Here is a 19,837-nt window from a genome sequence, read left to right on the forward strand (position 1 = left end):
ATGACTGGATAAAAAGCATAATTCAACCGTGGTTCCACTTCACTCTTCTGCATGATGCAATTATTTCCTTCACCATGCTAATAACTTCCCTTTCACTACCATTCTACGAAAGCCTTTGAACACTTGTACGTGACCAGATCAGGTTGCAACTGTGTACAGTAATATCCATCTTCTGACAAGAGGGCCTGCTCTGTACAAGCCACTCTACAATAGGACAGCTTTGGGATAATAATAATCAAGAATCTCATCACCTCAATTCACACATTTCCTCCTAAATAAGCAATATAATACTTACCAAGGTGCATACAGTCAACCGCTAGATTGTGGTCACCAAAAAGAATAGCTTTCTAAATATCCTTATAGCCCTTTGTAGCTGGACTAAACCAGCCTTTAAAGTCATGTTCTGTTGTTGAAGGCTCTCGCCTTTGGCTCAGGCCTTTAACTCTGGAGCGGGTCTTTAATGGCCAGTATAGCCTGCTGTAGCGGGCTATAAGGCTATGTTATATTTTTTCCATATTTATAGCTGTTTACAAAGGCACAATATTTTGTTTTTAAGCTTTATTATTATGTTATATGAATAGGAGTCACTTTTACCTGCACCCTCATTTTCAATTCCGGTAAAAGACCTCCTTTCACACCAAATGCTGAAATGAAAATACTCTTATTGAGAACCATTCCTGTATGGGCTCCCATAATTTAACACAGTAGGTCTACTACTTAATGTGTCCCACAATGTGGAGCTTACACTGGTCTGAATGTGCAGCAAGCACTGTGTACAAGCATGGGGCCTGCCATAAAGAGACCAGCTGCTGGTGATCACTGGCTTTGGCTTGCTTTAGTACAATGGACTAGGCTCCGTGGCCAAGTTCTTTAGATGGCAAGGTGGGAAGCTTTTTTGTACAGTGTATGTTAATATGTGTAGGTGTAACTGGTAACCACAGTCTCCAAATGTCATCACATTAAAACTGTGCTGCCGTAAGGCCCTCTTTGAGAGTCAGCTGTTACTTTGCAGTTTTCTACATCAGAAGTCATTACAATGTGGGTTTTACATCAGGAGTGTCTTTACATCACGTCATTACAACAGGGGAACCCGTACATTGCATGCCTTTATATTTGTAGACCTTTACATCGCAGGTAAGTAGGTATTACTTTCCAACCCTTTCTATTTAATTTATACATATATTATTGTAATGTACAAATAATGTATAAATATATATGTATACTGTTTATAAATAAATGTAAAACAGTACCTATACCTTCCAAATCCCTCATTACCCACATACACTACCCATTTCCGAGCCTTCAAAACCGATATTACACCTATACTCTATCCATCTGTGAACACTAAAAACTCCTTACTACTCATCTGAGGCCTCAACATATTTGATTCTTGTATGGTTGCCTTATCATAAGAGGCCCTCAACAGGCATATTATGGCCATCACATTCTATTATGCCACTCTTGTTTTTGCAATTGTTAGTTGCTTCATATAAGGGTCCTAGTTCTAGGCTGGAAATCCAGACATGTCGTAGTTACAGTGGCATAGAATGAGCAGCACTGCCATGTGATGGTGATACATTGGCCTCTGAAGCAAAGTCTGTCCGTACGGGACAGTAATACATATCAGTACTTGAAGAAAATTTTAAAGCTAACTTTTCAGAAAATAATTATTTACAGAAAATCACAAGCATTTTTATGGGGCACCATTATTGTTATTTCATAACAATTAAGCATATCCTAGGAGGATGGTGGGGAATTGTGGGGGCGGCGTTATTTTATGATTATTACTGCAGGCAAATTGACTTAGTCTAATGAGGGTTAGTTTGTGAAGGCAGTTATTTATTAATAGGCCTAAAACTGGTCCAGGGCTACTTTACGGTCTACCCATAGCAAACTCAGAACCGGTGGGTGGGGAAGTGAGTGGCACAGTTGAAAGAAACGAAAAATGTGAAGTGGGGTTGGATGTAGTGGAGAGAAATATTCCTATAATCTTAGCAAATTGGTAAGGCTGCAAATTTACAAATTAGGAATTTTGGCAGATAGAGATTTTTTGTTTGTTTTTACTATGAATTTGTCAGTAATTCCTTAGGTAAGAGGATGGCGGTTATATGTCACTATTATACTGATAACCAGATGCAAGGCTACAAGAGCTGACTTTAACAGAGGGAGAGTGCAGCTTGTGGCCTCTGGTTCCATTGGTCCTTCTAGGCCCTTGTACTGAGGAAAGTATGGGAATAAATAACACATAAAAACTCAAGAGGTGGCATTGGTTCTTGGCTATTGGGATACTGGTGCCTTGTTATGAAGTGGCTGCGGGTTACCATGTGGTGTAATGTATGAAAGACTCAAGTGTGCGCTTGTGTCATACGCTTCTACAAGCTTGAGTCTTTCAATATCAGCTTCGATCACTCACACCCATTCCATTTAACCAGACTCTGTAACTTTGATTTTTTTTTTACCCTCGAGCTTTGGAAGCATTAATGTGAAGCTGGGTCCCCCGGGGCAGGGTGGGATGATAGGTGAAGAGAGAAGGAGTGCACTAGGAAGTGGGGAGAAGGTTTATACTGTGGCTGGTGGAGTGTGTCTCCAAATTAATCTCCTTTGTAAGCTGGAGGACTCCAGCTGCTTGGTTTTCACTGCTACTGTAGCCAGAAGGTCTGAAGCAGGGGCATACTTCTGACGGTCACGAAAACAAGAGAATGTGAAACAGTTCTCTGTGAGAGTGATACTGATGACTGAGAAAGATGGTGCTAGACTTTAAGGGATTTCCCTTCCTGCTATACATCAGTCCAGATGATGACATCACACACTTTACGCTGTTGGTGGAGCAGAGTAGTGGGGCATGGAGAGTAAGCAGAAAATGTATGATTGTGGTGGAAGCAGCATAGTGGAACAGGGATAGTAAGGAGGAGATTTATGCAACTGACACAAGCAGCATTACCCTGTATACCACCAACTCAGTCAACCAATTAAGCAACAGATCTTTAAAAAAGAGACTGTAAGATACCTGCTGCATCATTAGATTTACTGGTTGCTACTCAGAATGAGGAGTTACACCTCACACACCAACTAAGCATGGCTTTATCTTGTTTTGTGCTTTGCTAATGCTAAAATGTCACACCACCACTTGCAGCATATCCCTCTATGTTTTTCTGTGACCGGAGTACAACATTTTTGTGACAAAGAGAATACTCTGTTACTCCCCATGAAACATCCACTGTAGTGCCATTCCATTGACGTTTTAATTTGATGAGAAAAGATGGAGTCATTTCCCAAAATAAGCATGCACACTACTTCTGTGAAGTGAGCCATTTGGAAAAACAACACTTCAACAAAAGCAATGGGTGCACTGGGCTGCTCTAAACGATCTAATGGCCAAAGGGATAGAAGGTGACTGATACAAACTTCTCAAGCTTTAAGTACTATGTGCACAACAATATTCTGTGTGTGGATTCCATATGACACAAGATTACATATACAAAATGAGATGAGATCATGGGGGATTAGCCACATGTCACAAGGACATAACTGGAAGTGGGAGGTAGGAAACAGAAGTCTGTAGGATAATTGGACCTTTTCCACCACTCAACTCTCCAATAAACTATGCCTTCCAGCATTCAGTAGAGTAGATTTTTGAAGAAACAAAGGGAATATATGTCCATATTTTGTAGCTGTAGGTCTCAATGTTAGGACTGTCTTTCTTTTAAAATAAAAATACAAAAGACGGCTGGGATGTGAGAGCAGATTTATGGAAGAATAGTAAGCTTTAGTACATTGCCCTCTTAATCAGAAAAATACTAAAATGCATGGAGTAATGTGCATCCAAAAAGAAACACTGCAAAGGGGAGCACTAAAAATATATAACTTAAACGTCCAGAACTCCAAAAAAACAAACAGTGGAAGTCCGTCATATAGTAATCCAATTCCCTTCTTCTTTCAGTCGGTTCAAAATACTTGAGCCAATGTCTGTTTTACCCCAATCCCCACAAAGTTGTGGACACTTATTGCTGATGTTATTCCCTTCAAGTGAGGGAGAATGATGATAAAGCTGCTATTTCATTACGCATTTTGAGGCATTTCATCTGTTGTTGGAAGCGAGTGTCTGTAACAATGGTATAACCTTACACAGAGGTGAGCTTGCAAATCCTTTAAGGTTTCTGAAATTGGAATAATAGGTATGTGATAGGAATCTTTCTTTTATGTGTAAGTGGAGGTATAATTCCACTATCTACTGACTAAGATCGCAAGCAACTTTCCATGCTCCTCCAAGCATAGACATGTCTCCGCCAAGTACAATCACAGTCATTACTATATATATCACTGAAAATCTACAAGGAATGTACAGGATCAGAAAATGAAACGAGGTTAAATTGAGAGTTTAGGTATATCTGCAAAAACAGGCCATGTCAAGCTGCACACATGTCAAATCCAAATTATTTCAACTGCCGGTAAACATTAAGTCCCTCATCTTTCAAGCAATTTTACGGTCGGTAAGGTACCAATTCGTAAAACCAGAGCCCTTCTGACTTCAAAATGTAATTTGTAGATTTGCCAAATAGCAATTCAGTAAAACATTCCTGACTCTTACAGAATTGGCTTTGTGAACAAATAACGATTCGGTATTTGAAAGCAACATGTTAAGGGCGTCCCTTCCAGATACCGAATCTTTAAGGTATGTATTAACTTTTTGCTACTAAAATCCGTTTTCAAATCATTCATATTTTACCATCCACTCAAAGGAGGTAGTAAGACATTCACAAATGAGAAGGGGTCCCCATGGCACCCCTTCCCCGTAGTGAAGGTTCACAAAAATTATTTTTATGAGCAGGAAGTGATCCATAAGACCACTGCCTGCTCATAAAAAAGGTTTGTGTAATTATTATTTTTCTTTTTTTTCTTAAACACATTCAGTTGTCCTTTAAGGAAAATGGGTTGCATTTAAAAAAATAAAAAGATTACTTTATTTAAAAGCAATCACAGACATGGTGATCTGCTGACGCCAGCAGTCCACCAGGCCTGTGAATGTAGCCAATCGTAGTGGGACACAATGCACAGCCTACCTACCTCATGCACATCAGAGGTGAGAAAATAGAACCTTCGCCGGGATAACCAAAATATACAGCCATCTTGCATGCAGTTGGATCTGCCCCTGTAAAATATGTTTTTCTAGCCAATGTTTGAAGAAATTGAAATTGGACTTAACAAAGCTCAGTTCCCCTACAATTTTTCACCAGGATCAGGCTTGTTTAGCACACCATGAAAGTATTAAAGGTTTATTCAAAATTACAGTTGGCCAGCCAAGTGTGTGGCACTTACATTGAAGCAATTGCGAACGGTGCCATAAATCTTCACATTTGCAATGAATCTACTGAACGACCGATCAGCTTATCTTCATATCCAATAATTAATGTTTTTGGTAATTAGGACTGATGTACGGACTCCTTTAACTGCTCAGGAGGTATACAGATTCACTATCAAATGTAAGATGCATCCCCTGAATGCATGACATTTTGTGTTACTAAGATGTTTTAAAACATCTTGCCTTTTTGAGGGGAAATAATTAATGTATTTTATTTGGGAAATAACTAACTGAGATTAAATTTCAAAATACTAAAATGTAACCATCTTCAAAGATGAAGATTAACTCCATCAAAAGAAAAGGTTACATGTGTCAGTTCTCCTTAATCAAACAAGCATCAACAAAATAACCTTGTTCAACAGTGTTTGATATCTACTCTTTAAGACAGCCACAACCTCTTCTGCCTAAACAGGGAGAAGGTAAGGAAAGAAAGCACTTTGCACGCCGGAATCATTAGCTATTAATGATACACGAATATCATTTTGGAGACTGCAGGCAGGCGAATACCTAATCTGCAGTACGCATCCGTGTGAAGCTTAAAGTCTCGAACCATTCAAAACGGATAAACAAGAGTAACAGAATTACGTTTGCTCCTTTTGTCCTAAAAATATTCAGAATGCTTAACATGTAGGTCCTTAATTACTGAACTACGAACTATAATCATCCTATGAAACCCACCTTATTAGGGTAAACCTGTGACGCAAACAGTTCAAGAAAAACAACCACAGAAATAAGGTTAACTGTAAACTGCATCAATGTATTCGATATTTAGCTTCAGAAATCAGAGTATACTGTTCCAAAGCAAGTCAATACAGAAAAAATAGAAAGAATCTACTCTCAACACAGAATTTTTTAAAATTTTTTTTTTAAAAAGAATCGCAACACAGATTATTTTTTTTAGACTACGGTGTTAATGACTTCAGAAGCAAAGGCCCTCATGCATCATGACTGGGCTTGCTCCACGTCAGATTGGCACTGCAATGTCTGATGGGACCCTTGGAAGGGGGCCTCTTAGCCAGAAATCTGAAAAGATGAAGGGTAGACAAAGGCTGGAGAGAAGGAAGAAAATAAAAATTGGCTCTGATGCTCCCTTGGAGCTCTCTTTTATTAGAATAAGGAAGCACTGGTAAAGATAGATTAAAAACACAAAATATAGAGTTGAGGAGGTAATGGTCCGTTACTCTAAGGAACGAGTGGCGCAAAAGTGATTACTCCATCCACTCTAATGAGTCAACATGTTTCGCGTCTTTCAAGGTCCGGAGGGATCACATGGCGCTTCATCAGGACTAAATAACTCTTCTCCAGAAGTTATAGGAAAAACCACACTGTGTTCATAAATAATGTAAAAGCTAACAGTGAGACTACAAACTGCTGACCTACTCTCAGGAACAACGTCAGACCTCACTGTCATTACAGAGATGTTTCAGTAGAGATTCTGCACCAACATGCCACAAAGCCATCCCTCATGATTTTCACATCATAAAACAAAAACCGTATTGCAAAATTAGAAAAGGCCTGGCTGTAATCCATAAAAAAACAATACAAATAACAATAATTGAAAACATCACCAAGAAGGGCTGTAAATCTTTGATGATAAAATTTGACACCACTCCAACTATTACTTTGTAGCCGGGCGTCCCCAGCAGCCGCGGCTCGGCATGACGCATCGGAGCAGGCCGATGCGTCATGTCCGCGTCTCCCCGTTGTCGGGGCAACGCGCTCCGACCGAGGCAGGGGGCAGGCCGTTGCCCGGGAAACCGGATGGGTTTCCCGGCGCGGCAGAATCAAAAGGGAGGACGGCACCGGAAGAAGGGAGGAGGGGAGGAGACCGGAGACGAAGGAGAGGAGAGCCGAGGAGGAGAGACAGGAGAGAGCGGAGGAGGAGAGGAGAACCGAGGAGGAGAGACAGGAGACAGAGGAGCAGGAGAGGAGAGCAAAGGAGGAGAGACAGGAGGCAGAGGAGCAGGAGAGGAGAGCCCAGGAGAAGGAGCAGGAGCAGGAGAGGAGAGCCCAGGAGAAGGAGCAGGAGCAGGAGAGGAGAGCCCAGGAGAAGGAGAGGAGAGCCCAGGAGAAGGAGCAGGAGCAGGAGAGGAGAGCCCAGGAGAAGGAGCAGGAGAGGAGAGCCCAGGAGAGGGAGACCAAACAAAAGACGGAAGGAGAAGAGACCACATCAGAGGAACGCCACAACGCCAGCCACGACCCAGGAGGGTCGTGGCTCACCAAGGTACGGTCCTTGTGGACCAAAACAAAGGCCACTTCAGACTAAGGGAGGGGGAAGGGAATATCGAAGTGCAAAGGGAGGGGACCGAAAGGGGCACGATAACGAGCACATATGGGCACCCCACAAAATCTATCATTAGAGAGTGAGAGCACTTACCCCCCCCCCCCTTTCCTCCTCACAGACACCCCTCCTTATCGTTCCTACCCATACCCAGACAAGACTACAGTGAAAGTGGGAAATAATCCTTTTGGTAAAACCCCATACTTATCCGGGTGTTGTTTTCCTTTTGTTTTCCGGTACCGAGAATCCACCTGAGGGGAACCGCCAGACGTCTCCCAGGAAAAGAAACATTGAAACTAAAGCAACACTACAGGAACTGTACCGCAACACCGAAACCCCTAAGGAAAACCCCGCCCACTTGATTACATACTTCTAGTTTTTGTCTTTATTCCACCTTAAACTTAGAATAAATTCCACCACAAACTAAAACGCATATCTCGTCGTCATTTGTATATTGTTCGATCTGTCACAGTGGTGTCAGAAGTGGGATCAGACTCTAGATCCTCCTCGACAATCGAACGGTATACACAATGAGTGACACCCCCTCGCTGGAAGACATGATAAAACAGTTGGCCGAAGGCCAACGCCACCTACAACTGGTGTGGGAGGCCCACCAGAGGGAGTCTAAGGAGGACCGTGAAGCCTTACAGTCAGCTTTGAAAAGTCAGGCAACCATACTGGCCAATAATCAACTCGTCCACGAGACGGCCATGAAGAAGCTAACAGAGACAATCGCTACCACTAAGGTACATCCCAATGTCCCAAGCTCCGTCCTGCAAAAATATCAAGAAGGGGATGATCCCGACTCCTTTTTCACTAATTTTGAAAGGGTGGCCTCAACCGCACAATGGCCGGAAGATAGATGGGGCCAGTATGTCGCCCCCTTGCTTACAGGAATCCTACAAGCCGCATACCAAGCTGCGAATCCCGGGGGAACAACCCCATATTCCGAAATAAAGACCAGTATATTAGAGCGGGTGGGGCATGACACGGAATATTATAGAATCAAATTCAGGAAAATCAAGTGGGGACCGAACGAGGATCCCCGAACCTTCTACTATCGGGTAAACGATTTGGCTTTAAAATGGTTGGGTCCGTCAGGGAATAGCCGGGAAGACGTAATCCAAACCATTGTCCTCGAACAATATTTAGATGCCTTGCCTACGGCCACAAAACACTGGATCCGTCAACATCCCAAGGTGAATACGGAGACGGCAATTGACTTAGCCTGTGCATACCACCGTTCGGTGGATGTATGAAATATGCCAACCCGCCCCATCATAAAACCGGGGCTCCCCAACCCCAAAAGTACTCCCAGAGTCCTTCCCGAAGAATCCGTACCTCGCAGAACCTACGAGCATCCACCAGTACCGGGTCCCCAGTGTTATAACTGTGGGGAATGGGGACACATTGCCCGTATGTGTCCCCGGAAACAAGACACTAGTGAACCCATGGAGGTTGGAGTTACCCGACGACGGGTGCTGTGTACAGGCCAGGGCAACCCCAAATTTAAACAGTCCTTAAATGTCAATGGTCTAATGGTTTACGCCCTTATAGATTCCGGATGCAGTCAATCCGTGATAAGGAAGGATCTCCTAGCCCTAGCAGACCAGGAAGTCGAACATTGGGTGACTATTTGCTGCATTCATGGGGATAAGGAGAGATACCCCTTACAGGCCCTGACCGTAGAGTGGAGGAACTACAGGGACAGCCTTTCTATGGGTATAATCTCAGATCTGATAGAGGAATGTATTATTGGGACAGATTATGAACATTTTCAGGAGATCCTGGATCACGTTCGACAACTAACCCTGACCCAGGACTGGTGGAAGGGTGCCCCCTTTTCGGACAGCGACAGAGAGCCTCCCCCTACCCGTAGGAAACTGTCACGTAGAGAGAAACGTGTTAAAAAAGCAACCCACCGAGAGAACGAGGCACATAGCACACCCTCGGGTCTGATTGCTGAGACACATGAAGTGCCTGTCGGGTTTCCCCAAAGACAAAGAGAAGATCCTTCTCTCGCTCAAGCTTGGAAGTCGGCCAAAGCAGAAGAAACCGAAGAGGTGGGTCCCTACTTCTTAATTAGAAAAAACCTCTTATATCGCATAACCACTACTCGCTCCGGGGACCGTAAGCAACAGTTGTTAGTACCCGAGCACTATAGAGAACATGTTTTAACCCTAGCCCACTGTCAACCCGGAGGAGGTCATTTCGGAAGGGAAAAAACTGAAGAGTATCTCCTCCGGCGGTTTTATTGGGCGGGGGTTTTTGCCCACATACGAAAATTTTGCTCCCAATGTTCCAGGTGCCAACTTACCGAACCCGGTAGACCTAGAAAAGCGCCTCTCATGCCATTACCCATCATAGACGTTCCGTTTAGTAGGATGGGAATGGACTTGATAGGTCCCATAGTTCCTTCCACGAAAGGGCACACATATATCCTAGTCATGGTAGATTATGCCACCCGATACCCAGAGGCCATTCCATTAAAAAGTATGACAACCAAAACAGTAGCCCAAGCAATGATTAATGTATTTTCTCGAGTAGGATTTCCACATGAAATACTCACTGATCAGGGAACTCCTTTCATGTCTACCCTCATGAAGCAGGTGTGCAAAACGTTAGGCATTTCCCAAATTCGCACCTCGGTGTACCATCCACAGACCGATGGTCTGGTAGAACGGTACAACCGTACCATAAAAACCCTGCTAAGAAAAGTAGTAGAGGAGTCAGGCAAAAACTGGGATCAAAAATTGCCTTTGGTATTGTATGCTATACGTACCCATGAACAGGCATCTACCGGACACAGTCCTTTTGAACTCGTGTTCGGAAGACAGCCCCGGTCCCTGCTAGACATGGCCATAGAAGCTTGGGAAGAGGAGGCGGAGGAAGGGGGGAAACCCTTGTTAGAATATGCCCACGACTTACGATCTCAGTTACAAGGGTTATGGGATACAGTCCGAGTAAATATGGAACATGCCCAACAGAACCAAAAACAATATTACGATCGAGGGAGTAAATTAAGAGTTCTACTGCCAGGAGATCAGGTACTTATAATGCGCCCCACGTCTGAACGCAAATTGGTAGCAAAATGGCAGGGTCCACATAAAGTACTACGAGCTGTTTCCCCGGTCACTTACCTAATTGAAATCTCGACCACGCCGCAGAAAACCCAGATTTATCACATAAATCTATTAAAAAAATGGGAAGAACCCGAGGGCTCTAACTCGACCGAAGCCGTGGGCCGGTTCCTATGTCCCAATGGGAGGGTTCAAATTGAATTTTGCCCGACCGAGACCACTATTGGGGAGAATCTACCCACAGTGAACTCTTCGTTAACAAAATTAGAGAGGGAACAGGTATTCAGTCTACTGGAACATTTCAGATCGTTTTTTTCCATAGTGCCAGGCAAAACCTCTTTGATCGCCCATAAAATACGGACTGCACCAGGTACAATTGTCCGGTTACGACCATATCGTATACCAGAGGCCAGGAAACAGATTATGGAGGACGAGGTCCAAAAGATGCTAGAGTTAGGAGTAATAGAGCCTTCTACTAGTCCCTGGTGCTCCCCAGTTGTCCTGGTACCAAAACCTGATGGTACTATTAGGTTCTGCATCGATTTCAGGAAACTCAACGAACATTCCATGTTCGATACTTATCCGATTCCCAGGGTGGATGATGTATTAGAAAAACTAGGAAAAGCAAAATACATGTCCACCCTAGATTTAACTAAAGGATATTGGCAGATTCCACTAGCCGCAGAAGATAAAGAGAAAACGGCCTTTGCCACGCAGTCAGGCTTGTACCACTTCACAGTGTTGCCGTTCGGACTGCATGGAGCCCCAGCAACATTTCAACGGTTAATGGACAGCCTCCTAAACCCCTTTCGATATTTTTCAGCTGCTTACTTAGACGACGTAGTTATTTTCAGTGAAACATGGAATGATCATCTACTACATTTGCAGCAGATATTCCATACTCTGAGACAGGCAGGGTTAACTGCCAATCCAAAAAAATGCGTTATCGGTCAGCCTGACATATTGTACTTAGGATACAAAATCAGTCAAGGGAACCTCCAGCCACAATCTAAAAAGGTAGAGGCTATTCTCAATGCACCTAACCCTGCAACAAAGAAAGATTTGCGTTCCTTCCTAGGGTTGGTCGGCTACTATCGAAGATTCATTCCCAATTATTCCACCCTAGCCGCCCCCCTTACAGATCTTCTGGCTAAATCTCATCCTAATCAATTAGCCCCTTTTTCGGATCAACAGGAGACTAGTTTTGAACAGTTAAAAGCCTTTCTGACTAGAGAGCCCATCCTACGGTGCCCCGATTTCTCGAAACCGTTCCACCTCTATACAGACGCCTCTGATGTCGGGCTAGGAGGGGTACTGACCCAGCCCGATGGGGACGGTAGGGATCACCCAATAGTGTATATTAGCAGGAAACTGTTTCCTCGGGAACGCCATTACCCCACGATAGAAAAAGAATGTTTGGCCATTAAATGGGCTGTAGACACCTTGCAGTATTACCTTTTGGGTCGCCCTTTTATTCTCTATATGGATCATGCTCCCCTCACTTGGTTGTCGGCTCATAAAGATACGAATTCACGGATCTTGAGGTGGTTCCTTGAACTCCAACCCTTTTCGTTTCAGGTCCGTCACATCCCTGGTCCCCAACAGGCCCCGGCTGATTATCTCTCCAGATACCCGGACTCTACCTCGGTCCTCGATCAGGACCGTTCTTGGGAAGGGGTGTGTAGCCGGGCGTCCCCAGCAGCCGCGGCTCGGCATGACGCATCGGAGCAGGCCGATGCGTCATGTCCGCGTCTCCCCGTTGTCGGGGCAACGCGCTCCGACCGAGGCAGGGGGCAGGCCGTTGCCCGGGAAACCGGATGGGTTTCCCGGCGCAGCAGAATCAAAAGGGAGGACGGCACCGGAAGAAGGGAGGAGGGGAGGAGACCGGAGACGAAGGAGAGGAGAGCCGAGGAGGAGAGACAGGAGACAGCGGAGGAGGAGAGGAGAACCGAGGAGGAGAGGAGAACCGAGGAGGAGAGACAGGAGACAGCGGAGGAGGAGAGGAGAACCGAGGAGGAGAGACAGGAGACAGAGGAGAGGAGAGCCAAGGAGGAGAGACAGGAGGCAGAGGAGCAGGAGAGGAGAGCCCAGGAGAAGGAGCAGGAGCAGGAGAGGAGAGCCCAGGAGAAGGAGCAGGAGCAGGAGAGGAGAGCCCAGGAGAAGGAGCAGGAGAGGAGAGCCCAGGAGAGGGAGACCAAACAAAAGACGGAAGGAGAAGAGACCACATCAGAGGAACGCCACAACGCCAGCCACGACCCAGGAGGGTCGTGGCTCACCAAGGTACGGTCCTTGTGGACCAAAACAAAGGCCACTTCAGACTAAGGGAGGGGGAAGGGAATATCGAAGTGCAAAGGGAGGGGACCGAAAGGGGCACGATAACGAGCACATATGGGCACCCCACAAAATCTATCATTAGAGAGTGAGAACACTAATCCCCCCCCCCCTTTCCTCCTCACAGACACCCCTCCTTATCGTTCCTACCCATACCCAGACAAGACTACAGTGAAAGTGTGAAATAATCCTTTTGGTAAAACCCCATACTTACCCGGGTGTTGTTTTCCTTTTGTTTTCCGGTACCGAGAATCCACCTGAGGGGAACCGCCAGACGTCTCCCAGGAAAAGAAACATTGAAACTAAAGCAACACTACAGGAACTGTACCGCAACACCGAAACCCCTAAGGAAAACCCCGCCCACTTGATTACATACTTCTAGTTTTTGTCTTTATTCCACCTTAAACTTAGAATAAATTCCACCACAAACTAAAACGCATATCTCGTCGTCATTTGTATATTGTTCGATCTGTCACATACTTATTACTTCCTCTTAATCAATAGACCAACACATAGCAATGCAAACTTTAAAGATATCCTACTTAATACAGTAACTAACACCCATCCGGACCACACAAACCTACACATTCCTACAACAAATCGTTCTGGTCCAAATTACCTCACAGGACACACTCTAGATGGATGTCATTCTGCACCCTTAGGACAAGCCACAGTAAGCTGGAGCAACCACAACATCACCACTGTCAGGATCTACACATTTATCAATAACAACACTTGTAGGACAACAACAAAAAACAACGAACGCTCATACAGACAATGGAAAAAAATAGACTTCCACAACTCAACATCCACCTTAAAAGTACTCCAATAAATATGCAGCCGAAAGACATACACACCTTCTGCAACTGCATCTTCACTGCATGGGACACATAGATAACACCAAAAACCATATCTAGGGTCGACAACAAAAAGACCACCACATGGGTTAATGACAACATCATAAGAATGAAAGCACAAGGAGGGGTTGGCACTGTGCGATGCTGTGGGGGTCAGCACCTTGGACGACTTAATCCAGAACAAAACATTCATCCCACTTGACTTGCTGGCAAAGCTAATGGGGCTCCTGGTGGGCAAGTGCCTGACACACAGATGCCTTGCAACTGAACTGGAGTGCATGTGGGGCACCACTGACACAAACCAGCTTCACAACCCCCAACACAGGTTATCCGCACAATGGCTGCCTTCCGTTTAATATCCTGGCTTTCAAGAGCCCTTTCTCATACAACACATGAACCACTGGTGCTGTTGCGACAACACAAGGAATTCAACATAGGGCGCAGTCTGTCCAAGAAGGAATGGGACAGAGTCCTGGCATACCCACGAAAAGTCCTTGTAACGCTCGCTTCCAATACATTAACATGCTACATCGGACCTAACTCACACAAGCCAAGTTGCTCAAAATATACCCTACAATATCTTCAAACTGTCCTTGTCATGCCCAGGGATGTGGAATTCCTATAGCCCGATGCCCGGGACATCTTGTTTGGGGTCAAGGGCAACAAGTTTTTATGTTTACTTTGTCCTTGGGACAAGTAGGCCCAACCCCCTGCAGCACAAACCCTTTGGTTGCTTGTTTACAGAGAGTGGAATTCTCTGCAGTTGAGGTAATGTGTTTCCAAAAGATAATGCTGTTCGAACTTGTATATATGGTTCATTATTTGAAAGCCTTCATTATTAGGGTGAGTGCTGTAAATAAATGTTTTAAGGTCACACTTCACTACTGACGTTGGTTCCAGTACAAAAAAAAATAAAACGTGTACACACATATTTGAAAAGTTTAGGCTAAGAGGCTAAGTATAATGCTCCCAGAATGCTCTCTGATTATATGCAAATGAAGTGTCATTTAGTAAAATGTGTTGATGCATGCTAGTATTTCCCAAAAATATTTCTAATGGAAAATCAGTGTAAACATTTTCAACACGATTATGGGAAGTATGAAAATAAACAAACACTGACAAAGCCAACTGATCTGACATATTTTTATAAGTCTTTTAGTTTCATCAATGCGTGTCTTGTTTTGACATGGCTTTTGTAACACTTTATTCTTGTGGGAGCTACCAGGCCCTCAACATTGTAACAAACATTGGCAAAACCCCCCCAAAAAGTTTTTGAACTCTTAAAGCACACGTTGCCACCAGCGGCATAACAAAGGCCCCGCAGCCGCCCTCCAGGGGGCCCCTCCAGCACAGCACCTGCCCTGAGTGAGTCTGGAGAGGGGGCTCCTCCATGTTCTTTGCAAAGGGGCACCCTCCAGTTTTGTTACGTCACTGATTGCCACTGTAGTTCCTGACACTGAACAAAACTACTTTGTGTGGCAATATGCTCCTTGTGGAAGAGCAGAATGCGATTGCTCACAGTTAAGCCAGCCGAAAGAGAGAGAAATAGAAGTTTAATAAAAACGAAATGTCTTTGTTAACACCAGACCTAATTAGGGACCAAGACCCACATGTAGGTAGCTTTTTGCATGTCGCAAACAGCGACTTTCGCTGTTTGCGACATGCAAAAAGCACATTGCGATACACAAACCCAGTTTTGCGATTCAGTAACCTGGTTACCGAATCACAAAACGGGTTTGCAACTCGCAATTGGTAAGGGGTATTCCCTTCCTAATTGCAACTCGCAGTGCAATGTAGGATTGTTTTGTGACCGCGAACGCGGGCGCAAACCAATCGCAGTTTGCACCCATTTCAAATGGGTGCTAACACTTTCGCAAAAGGGAAGGGATCCCCATGGGACCCCTTCCCCATTGTGAATGTCACTGTAAACATTTTTTCAGAGCAGGCAGTGGTCCTGAGGACCACTGCCTGCTCTGAAAAAATGAAACGAAAACGTTTCATTTTTCGTTTTTGTTATGCATCTCGTTTTCCTTTAAGGAAAACGGGCTGCATTACAAAAACAAACAAAAAAAAATGCTTTATTGAAAAGCAGTCACAGACATGGTGGTCTGCTGTCTCCAGCAGGCCACCATTCGCGAGGGGGTCGCAAATTGCGACCCACCTCATGACTATTCATGAGGTGGGCATTTGTGAAGCCCTTGCGATTCACAGATGGTGTCAAGGACACCATCCTACATTCGGATTTGCGACTCGCAATTTGCAGGTCACAAATCTGAACCTACCTACATGTGGCCCCAAATTCTTAAAGAAAGTCACAAAAGTGCACCCATGGTATATGTCGTACCCCTATAAAATATTTGTGAACTGTATTTTAGCATGGGTAAATACGATGTGTAGATTTGCTCATGTGAAAATCTATTGAGCATTTGCAAGTTCATTTTCCCTCCAGCCACTTTCTTCCCAACCCTGGAAGAAGTTCTAATTCTGCCATTGTCAGGAGTAAATGTCCAACCTTTCTTATTACGGGAAAATATTAGAGAGAAGCTGGTAAAAATCTTTAAAACATGCAGGTTAGTAGGTTTGCAGACTCAAAGGCATTCCAGCCCTGAAACTATTGCTTACTGCTTCCTCCAGCCCCAGTATGCAGATCTGCAGAAAGGTGGCAAAATAAGGAAATTGCTACAGTAGCGATTGAAACTCCAAGTATTCAAGCCCTACTATGGTAGTAGCCCTGGCATAATCAGAGAGGCTATTAATTGCTGCCATAATTTGTCGCCACACTACATGGCACCAAAGGGACAAGTAGATCTTTTTACAGGACAAGTAGATTTGAGAAGCAACCTGTCCCCTGGACAAGTAGATATTTTAATAAATTCCACACCCCTGCATGCCCCTGTGGCAGACATGATCCATATGCTCGGGTCATGCTGAGTCCTTGCACGCTTTGGACTGAGGTTATGCACAACCATAACCTGTGTTATGGGTCACCCAGATTTGGACGGAGTAGATCGCTGTATGCTGGGTCTCCAAAAGCACTAAAGGGTGGGGGTATGCTACAAACTGTTTCACTGAAATGCCATTGCTGTTAGACTGACAGCTGATAGCAATGCACTGGAACGCCTCTATGCTCCCAAGCACAGAGCGTTGGAGTGAGGTGACTAAAAACTGGGGCATGGCAGAGTCTGCAGTGCTCCAGTAAGAAGGGGTCAGAGATCTGAGGAAGATACCCAAAGCGGTTGTGTGGGGTAAGTTACTGTCCACTCCCCAAGGGACCCCAGGCAGCAAGGAGGGATCCTACCAGCACACTACCTCATCCCTTGCAATGGTAGCACCTCCCCCGACTAAGTACAAACCTCCCCTTCCCCGCGGAGGGGAAAATCATAATGGGAGCAAAGCTCTATAGCCCTACTTGGGCGTCATGAGGTTGCTCCTGGTGTTGTAGTGGACACCCGCCAACCCTTCGCCCACACACCCCTGAACCCCACTCACTTCCACAGCCATGGAGAGAACTTTGGCAGTTATTATAATGTATTTCTGTTGCTTTTTGCTGTCAGAATGAGGTTATAGGCTCACGTTTTGAGTCTCAGTTTAGATTGCAGAGTGTTGAAATAATATGCCATTCTACTGCTGAACTGTGTATTGCTACTCACACATTTGCAGCACAACATTAAATTTGTATCTGTACAATCGTATACCATAACTTAAAATTACGAAATAACGGAGCACACCATATGTAACATAGAACACATTTGACTTATGTGAAACTATATATTTTAAATCTAGATGAAAAACATTGGTAAATCCTCTATTTTTGGGATAATTTATCAAAAAGTAAACGAGTGTAAACAACAATACCAACTTATTGATACAAAAATATAATTTTTAATAAACCCATATAAAGAATAAAAGTACAAAAAGGTAATAAAAACATATAACACACGTAATACATATATACAAAACAATGAATAAAATATAACATAAACACGCGGAACAAAATGTGTAAGAAGTTCTCAAAAATCCCAATTGCTTAGAAACAAAAAGGCCAAATGATGTATGATGTATAATTCGACCCCTTGTGGTAGAGCTTCAGCTGACACGTGTTTCGTCCACAGATGGACATTTTCAAGGCTGATAAATCACAATAAGGAAACATCATATTAGTTACAACAATCTACACAGTATGTAGTTTATCTCCATACCCTATGTACTTTTAAAATTCATTAATATAACCAAATTCACATTATCAAAGGTCCTCAAAAGTATGACTCTAAGACAACACCACTAACCATAAAGGAAAGAACACCCAATATCCCATACCAAATCCAAACTACATGGTACATATTATATGGATCAGAGCCTAAAGAGTCAAAGCAAAACATGCAACTATGATGTGTAAAAGAAGGTGAAACTTGTGGGAAGCAAAGCATGCACAACTTTCTTCAAAAGTTTGAGAGCAAATCTTCCATAATGTGATAATAGGAAAAACGAGGAACATAAGGGTGGTTGTAACCCAAAAACCATGCACAGTGAGTACCATGTTCGTTAGCACTACCCTTAGTTCTTAAGTAGAAAACTACAAAAAACAAGAGCATTATTGAGTCCAAGCCGTAACCGTGGCTAATATTATCCAAAATTGTAACCAAGACAAATTCTACGTACTAGTCTTTCACATAATGTCCACTAATTCTATAACAGCAGTATCAATTCGGCCAAATGGGGCTTATCAATCAAACCGTCCAAAATGCGATATAAGCGCTGGCATGAAGTAAACTCAGTGTCAACCTCCTGGGCAAAGCCAACAACGAGGCAGTCCCTTTTGTAGCCACGGTTACGGCTTGGACTCAATAATGCTCTTGTTTTTTGTAGTTTTCTTTCACCTAAACATATGTTAGATTGGGAACAATTACTTTTTGGGGCATCTAAAGGTATGATGTTAATTCGGATACAACATGCAGAGGATAAAAGGAATAACCTATTGAAAGAAATACAAGAACTTGAGGCTGAGATCGTGACTCTCAACTTACCAGAAGTAAAAATCAAAAATGATAGGATTCTAAAAGGAGATATTGGACAAGCATCAAATGTACATAAAAAAATAAGAAAATGGCAAAGATATTGAGAGATGACAGAGATTATGAGAATGGACGTGTTTACACATTTGCAAGAAGGTTTGGTGGTCTCATTACTAAACCATATAGTACCAATACCCAGAAAAACTATGGTCAGTGATTCAGAACAGTTTATCACATCAGAGGACACTAGTGCATCAAGTGACAATTCAAGCATAGTTTTGAATGGAGAGCATATGAAAGCCTCCACACGTTTTTTATGGGAGGCAAAAAGGTACAGATTGGGAAACAAGAGACATTTTTCCAAACAGTCAGTCCCAAATCAAGGAAAAGAACACATAGGGGCAAAAGGAGAAGGAAATGTCAAGGGACAACTAGCCACAGGGGTACAGACCAGGGCTGCCAAGAATAAGATTCAGAACAACTAACAGCTATATGTCTGCAGGATGGAAATACCACTGTTTTACAAAAAAAATTTAATATCTCTGTTGTCAATCTGTCTGATGTTGTACTTACGGATGAACAAATAAATCTGTTGGGCAAAGAGCTAGGATTTTGTGTTTCTAGCTATTGTGATATGACACAAGTACATATAGATCTGTTCAAATGTTTGTGACAATTGAAACTTAAAAAATATTATGCAGAGAAGGATAATACATTACATATACAAACATTGAAATCAGTACCAGGTTTGTATACAATAGAAGATATTATGGACATTCAACTCTTACTCACATTGGAAGATATGGATAAGAGTGAGTTTGATAGACAACTTATATTGGATGATCTAAAAGTCATACAAGATCTAACTTTAGACAGTGGATTGAAACCTAGATCGTTATTTAATCCTAGCCTACCTA

The 19,837-nt window shown here is 43.5% G+C and overlaps 1 protein-coding gene across 2 annotated transcripts in view; it reads right to left on the bottom strand.

Annotated features, from left to right (window-relative positions):
* HTT (huntingtin) overlaps positions 1-19,837 on the bottom strand; it is a 1,416,422-nt gene that overhangs the window by 1,361,744 nt on the left and 34,841 nt on the right. The gene's annotated exons all lie outside the window — the stretch shown is intronic.

The sequence above is a fragment of the Pleurodeles waltl genome, chromosome 1_2 (genome assembly GCF_031143425.1).
Source record: "Pleurodeles waltl isolate 20211129_DDA chromosome 1_2, aPleWal1.hap1.20221129, whole genome shotgun sequence".
Lineage (NCBI taxonomy): Eukaryota > Metazoa > Chordata > Amphibia > Caudata > Salamandridae > Pleurodeles > Pleurodeles waltl.